Source organism: Pseudomyrmex gracilis, unplaced genomic scaffold (genome assembly GCF_002006095.1).
Source record: "Pseudomyrmex gracilis isolate BER0280 unplaced genomic scaffold, ASM200609v1 scaffold_207, whole genome shotgun sequence".
NCBI classification, from domain to species: Eukaryota; Metazoa; Arthropoda; class Insecta; order Hymenoptera; family Formicidae; genus Pseudomyrmex; species Pseudomyrmex gracilis.
This window is the reverse complement of record NW_018020791.1, coordinates 1-6556: the sequence shown is the minus strand read 5'-3', so window position 1 is coordinate 6556 and position 6556 is coordinate 1. Positions and strand designations below refer to the sequence as shown.

The following is a 6556-nucleotide window of genomic DNA, read 5'->3' as shown; positions in this document are numbered from 1 at the left end:
ATTAATAACTTAAGAAATAATCATAATAATGTGTAATAACGACATTGCGATACCAGAGGATTTTTAAAGAAAACAAAAAAAAAAAACACTATAGCATTTATCAACGATAAAATAACGAGAATGTAACATGTATTTTGCTTCTTCCTAATACAGTGCCGTTTACGCTATTTTTTACTGTAACTAACTAGAAAGCTCGGCGAGAAGAAGTGCGTCCCGACCCGGATGCGGCCGCCCGGCAGCGCATTAACGCTACTTTAAAAAAAAAAACAAAAAAAAAAGAAAACCGCCGGTCTTGTATATTTAGTCGGCCATGTGTATCCTTAAAAAAAAAAAAAAAAAGAACCGTTTATAACCGTTCGCGGAAAAGAGAGAGCGTCCCCGAATGTGACTCTGGCACACGTTTGCATTACATCGCCTATCTGATAACATGTCGTGTAATGTCGTCGTCATCGTCGTTCTTGCCGTTAAAAGTCGGCAGAGAAGAGGATGCCGCCGATTTTGTCGAGACCGCGCCAAAATGTGAAAAGAAACACACCGCAAACGTGACATATCCCGCGTCCGCGTGTGTATGCGTACGTGTGTGCGTGTGCGTGTGTGTGTGTGTGTGTATCGTATAATGCCGATTCATTTGGATCAGTCAGGATATTCGCCGTCCTATTTGTGTCCTCTCACACTTTCCCTCGCGCGCGTGTTCCTTTTTTCGATATTTCCTTTTGAGATATCGAATTGTCGTTTCGACGTCGCCACGACGTACAAGCTCGAAGATTCAAAATTCGAATCGGATTTTTTTAATTGTCGCGAGCTTTCCATTGTTCACTTTTATCGACACGTATTATCGGACACGACGCAGAGATTTCGGCGAGTATCCAACAAAATTAACGCATACACACACGCGCGCACACATTCTCCGATTCGCGTCTCGCGAGCGTCACGATCTCGCGCGTTTGCCACACGCCACTCGTTATCACGATCGTTATTATTATACTCTCTTTGCATTACTCGTTATAAGCGCGCGCGCGCGCGCGCGTGTCTGCTTCGTGCCGTTCGCGAGATCGCGATCGAATTTCGCAAAGGCGAAGGTGGAGGAATCCGGCGCGACACGCGCGAGAATTCGTCGAATATTCGCGCGAGTCGAGCCGGACAACGCGCTGGAGAAGATAAGCGACGAGAGATCGCAGACTGTACATTAATTAAAATAGCGTTTTGAAAAGCGTCACGATTCCGATTTCTAGCATTTAAGGGTCTCTTAATTAAGTCACCGCAACTACTTATCGCTCTCTACAACACGTATACTGGACGTACAAAACACATACAAAAAACACACACACACTCGTACAACACGCGCGACATAAACACACATATGCAGCCACTTGTGTGTGGCTCTCTCGTCGGAGTTTGATTCGATTAGCCGCGACGTCGACGTCGAAACCGACTGTATATATTAACACACACATATATCATCGAATATATAGAATTACGTCATATTTTGCACACAACGCATCTGGTGTGAAAATAATGCGATGCGATTGCTATATTGCACGTCACACATGGCGTATAAGTATAAAATAACAATAACTTGGAGCAACATAATACCGCGTTCAACGAACACGGCGGGTCGGGACGAAACGTCGTCGCGGAACATCGAATTTATTAAAACGTCGTTTGTCGATGTCGATTGTGCGAGACGCATCATCGATCATCAGATCGGTCGGAACGAAAAATCGAATCCGCGCGTATAATTGTTTTTTTTTTTTTTTTTTTTTTTTAATTACGTGCGATGATACGTGCGCTCCAACGTCGACGCAGGACGAACGTACACAGCTTGTTGAGTTCGTCGAGTGGCCGCGTGTCGCATGCCAGAGTCGCAATTTGGGAGGGTCCTTCGACGTTAATTAATCGGGCACGGTTGTGTAATATGGATATGCGTGTGCGTGAATGTATGTTGCGTGGTGTATATGTGTGTGTGTGTGCGCGCGCGCGCGTCTTCGCCGTAATTTGTAATTTAATATAAATCCATATATTTTCGTGTCGTCGGCGCGCGACACGCGTCGAGCACGGATTTGAAAAAAACGAAAAAAAAAAAAACATCAACCAGAAAAGAAGAAAAAATCGAAGCAACCACCCGCAATTTAATAATAATAATCGATCGCAGGCACTCATTTTTGCGTGGCACACACAGGAGGAGCGGCAGCGTGTGATGACGATTTGTTCGTTCTCGTTCATTCGTGAAAACGCTCGCGCGATTTCAACGCTCGCGGAATTTCTCCGTGGCCGCGACACGCGCGCGAACGAAATTTATATCCGGCGGGATTGAGAGAGAGAATAATAATGGAAAAAAAAAAAAAAAAAAAAAAAAAAAATGGCAAAAGAAAGCGCGAGGGGGAGAGCGATACTAAATATAAACGAGATTACTACATTAATAATAAAGGTATATTATTGCCGATAATTATACTTGTAACGACACACACACGAAAGAGAATGATGAATTATTAATACAATACTATTTATAAAACTGTAAGAAGCGAGAAAGAGAGAGAGAGAAAGAGAGAGCGAGAGCGAGAGCGAAAGAAATGTGGGAATCTGGGAAATAACCCCGGCAAGGGTTTTGATGAAAGCACGCGACGCGAGCAAAAGAGGAGAGGGTCGAAGAGAATAAAACATATGAGACATACACACGAAGAAGAGAAAAGAGGAGAGGGCAAAGGAATAGGATAGTTTGGCAGTAGGCTGACGGTAGAGACACGGCATGTCTAATATTAAACGAACAAAAAAAAAGATAATTAAAAAAAGTAAAGTATAAAATATCATAAACGCGAAAAAGGTAAAGTAGTGGTTTACTATTGGCTGACACGTAGTGTGAATGCTGACATAGGAGAAAAGCATGCTGGCGAAAGGGAGGCTTTTGTGTCGATTTTTTCGATGGACCGAAAAAGGGAAAAGGGGTGCGTCGCGCGATATGTTCCGCGTAACAACACGTGGGAGGGAGAAGCGCGGAGAGAGTTTTTGCGAGCGCGTGTTAGATCGGATTTTGTCTGGGATAAGCTCTGGGGGAGAAGGGTATAGGAGGAGGAGGAGGGCGGAATGTGAAGCTTTCTTTCCGTGTGATTTTATCCGATACGATAGTTTGCGCAATCAGCGAGAGCTCGATTTTTCTCTTATTATTTTGCACCCGATAGGTCTGTCCGTTCCAACTGCCAAGCTTCGTTGTGCCGTTTAAACGCTTACGCACCGTTTATTTTCTCTTTCTCTTTTTTTTTTTTTTATGTTATTCTCTTACACGTTACGTTTGTTTGTACTTCGCGAGGACGACATTTGCGTTTCTTTGTCCGAGAGCTGAGTTTCCGCTTTTTTGACGCAAAAATGAACGAAAATTCAAAAAAACACGGTATTTCGGTTGGCAACGAGTTGCCGGAGAGGTGCACGGGATCGATGAAGAAGAATGAAAAAGCGAAGAACCACGGAGACGTGCCGGAGAGAGAGAGAGAGAGAGAGAGAGAGAGAGAGAGAGAGAAAGAGAGAGAGCGAGATTAGGGAAAACGCGAGTGGAAACGAGGGCAAAGCGTTGTGAGGGGGAAAAAAAAAAAAAAATTTTAATGGACGTGCGACAGGGCGAGAGAGAGGTAAACTTGATCGAGTGAGAGCGAACGAGAGCGAGAGAATGCGAGAGAACGACTGTAGATTCGGAAAGTCACTTAGCCAGCAGACTGCTGTTCATAGTGCCCTGTTATAGTGGGTTCCCTAGGCAGAGTGGCAGAGACGCGGTTAAAAAAAAAATAAATAAATAAATAAATAAAATAAGAAAAGGAAAGAAAATGGAAACGTGAAAGCGGGAGGGATGGCGATGAGAAAAGCTTTGTAGTAAAACGAGCCCGATACTAGTCTTTTACTGGTAATAAAATACACACCGCGTAAAACGCGCTGTTTATATATAGATGCGAACGCGTCGCAACGACGATGGTGCTCGTTGTACGAGTTCTCTCGAGCGGGACTCGGTGATCGAAAGTCAACGTCGCGAAGGAAATTTGTTGCGCATCAACGCGCGTCAAGACGACGACGACGACGAGAGACGAAAATCGCGCGGAGATCTGTCGTCGTGAGCGACGTCGAGCACGAAAGTTTTGCGGGGAAGTAACCCCGCCGATCCTGTATAATACTCGAAATCGCGCTAAAATCCTCCCGAACGAAACATCGAGCGTTCGATTCTTGTTCTTTTTTTTTTTGTACCATCCTCGTCACACGAAAGCGACAGTCAACGTAAAATGCAAGTACAATAGGGGTTGCTGGATTCCTAGTTGCAATTCTTCGAGTTGCGTTTCGAGTCATTTGCGGCGTAAATCAAAGACGGGGTGAACGGATGACAGGAATCGCTCGTGACGCGACTTTTGATAACGACTCGAGACCTGTGTGACCGATCGTCCCCCCCCCCCTCACAGGTTCTCGTCCGAGACTTAGGTTCGCCCGTGGAAAAGCGCAAATAGATATTAAAAAGAGAGAAAGAGAGAAAAAAAATTGTCCGGAAATCGAAGCACTCCGCCCTCTGCCCACGGGACCCTAATCTATTTTTCAGAATACGCTATTGTGATTATTAACTATATGATAACAATTTAAAAAACTAAAACGACAAAAATATCTTGTATCATTGTTTATTATACAATTCCGACGATTATATATTAATTTAAATAATGTTAATAATCTATATTAACGATATAATTACCGCATTATACCATTATTATATTTAGTATCTATTTAGAGAGCGAGGCTGCTACTGTATTTAATGAATTAAGTGCTAAAGGATTAAGTGATTCATCCTTTTTTAGAACTTTACATATAAATATATAAACATGACTAAACGACACCACATACCTTTTACTCTCACATCACCGCAATTCGCGTGTCTCGATTGATTTTTCACACACACGTGTTGTTCCTTTTGTTTGTTGTTTCCTCGAAAAGCCAGTTTTTTTCACTCGTCCCCTTCTTTCCCGGGCGCTACTCAGTCAGAGAAAACTGTTTCCGCCTTTGTTGAAACCTCCTTGCATTTTCGACAACTATAACAACGTTATTTTATATATCATAATAGATATAGACTGTACCATGAAATATTAAGTAAAAATAAATTTGATTAGGTAATACGCCACTTACCTTTCTTCAGCAAACATCCTCGTCCCGTTTGCAGTTCTTTGTTTTTTTTTATTTCCGCTACCACCGGTTCCTGAAATACGAAAAAAAAATCTCGTTACAAAAGTCGACGCTTTTTGTCTCGGTATTTCGTTCTTCAGAATGTTTATCTCACTCTTTCTTACATATTTGTTCGGTCGATACTTACTTTGCACTTTTATAAGAAACAATTTACTTGTACAAATATTTCACGAGTAAATTTAAAATAAATACGCGGCGCGACAGTTTTAGACGGCAAAATGGCTGTTACTACGAGTAGTTGGTGTGAAGTTTGCGCCAATTCAAATAAAGGCGGATTAAGAGGTCACTGCGAAAGGTGCGGATGTAAGCGCCATCTTTGACTATAGTTATGTACTACCAGGGAGAAGACTACCGAGAGAGAGAGAGGCTAGGCTCATAAGATAATGTGTAATTGCTTTTCCTCACCGTAAGCCAGCGCACTGTCAATGGGTGGTGCACATTGGAACTACGCAGCCCGTCCACGAGCGACATGTCGGTGCGCTATGTCCACAGCGTGCGGTTCTATTCTGTGCTATGTGCACGAGTTTAAATGGTCACTTTCTTTAAATGTGTGAGTATATTCGAGAGCGTGAATTTGATTTTTTTTGAAATTTAAATTGACCGATCTCGCGATGAGAAGATGAGAAAGGAAAACAGAAAAGGATAAGAAAAACCATTGCAACTTTTCGTACAACATAAATGTGATATACTAGAAAAGATGTGATAGTCAAGAAAAGAATCTTATTTTAGCGAGCAGCATCAGAATTCGTAGAGTGTACTCAGGTACCATCTCCTTTATCATCATTTGCTGCTATTTGCTTTTATTTTTATACAAACGCTACATATATACATATAGTTACATTACAAAGTAAAAAAAATAGAATAAGTACATTATTTAAAATTGATTCGACGGTACACAAATATATGTGTGTCTGAAAAGTTGCATTTTCAAAAAATATATCTTTTACTGGTGTATTACAATTTATCAGAGTGTGTTACAATTTTTGAGTTTTACAATTTTACAAGTTTTTTTTACATATATATCGATAATTTTACAATAAAGTATATACATAATAAATACGAACCACACATGGCAATATTTCTGGCAAAATTACACTTATTGTATGCTATACTTCATCGCACATTAAATTCTCGATATAAATTTCATTTCCTGATGTTTTACAATTCGAATTCTTATTATTGAAGTCTTATATATAGTTTTTACATACAATAAATGTAACCTTACCTTACATAAACGAAATTTAATCTTACATTTACATGCATATGCAGTGATTCATATTAATCAGTGCATTTGCAATTTTCCTAATTTTTAAACCTGCTATATCCTACCCTAAACATCTATCTTAAACATTACTAG

General features: G+C 41.1%; 1 long non-coding RNA gene across 1 annotated transcript; it reads right to left on the bottom strand.

Annotated features, from left to right (window-relative positions):
- Positions 1-306: 306 nt before the first annotated feature.
- LOC109858500 lies at positions 307-5408 on the bottom strand. The gene is made up of 3 exons (XR_002250621.1): positions 5327-5408; positions 5143-5212; positions 307-5048 (listed from the first exon to the last, which is right to left on the bottom strand). It is a non-coding gene; the product is annotated as an uncharacterized LOC109858500 (long non-coding RNA).
- Between the last annotated feature and the right edge of the window lie 1148 nt (positions 5409-6556).